Here is a 369-nt window from a genome sequence, read left to right as displayed (position 1 = left end):
GGGGACAGGCTGCAGACCAAACACCCCTGCAGAGCTGGGAGAAAGCCCGCCCCTGCATCCACAGTGAGCAGCCATTTCCAGCACCCTGCCCAGGGGGTCCTGCCTCACGCCAGATCCCTCTTAGCTCTTTTCATCACGCCCCTAGTCTGCAGCTAGGTGAGGGGATGGGGACCAGCTGCCTCAGCTCGCAGGGCTCCCTGAGGCCCAGTGCTACCCAAAACACCCGGGCAGACCCTCACACGAAGCACTGACTGCTGAGGGGATGGAGGTACCATGGGCGGTTCCCACCAAAGGCCCGACGCTGGCAGCCCCAGGCCGGCTACAAGCAGGACCCGCACTGACCCCGCAACCACAGCAAGGCATGAGGGG

This window comes from Phaethon lepturus, unplaced genomic scaffold (genome assembly GCF_000687285.1).
Source record: "Phaethon lepturus isolate BGI_N335 unplaced genomic scaffold, ASM68728v1 scaffold45629, whole genome shotgun sequence".
NCBI classification, from domain to species: Eukaryota; Metazoa; Chordata; class Aves; order Phaethontiformes; family Phaethontidae; genus Phaethon; species Phaethon lepturus.
This window is presented reverse-complemented; position numbering follows the sequence as displayed.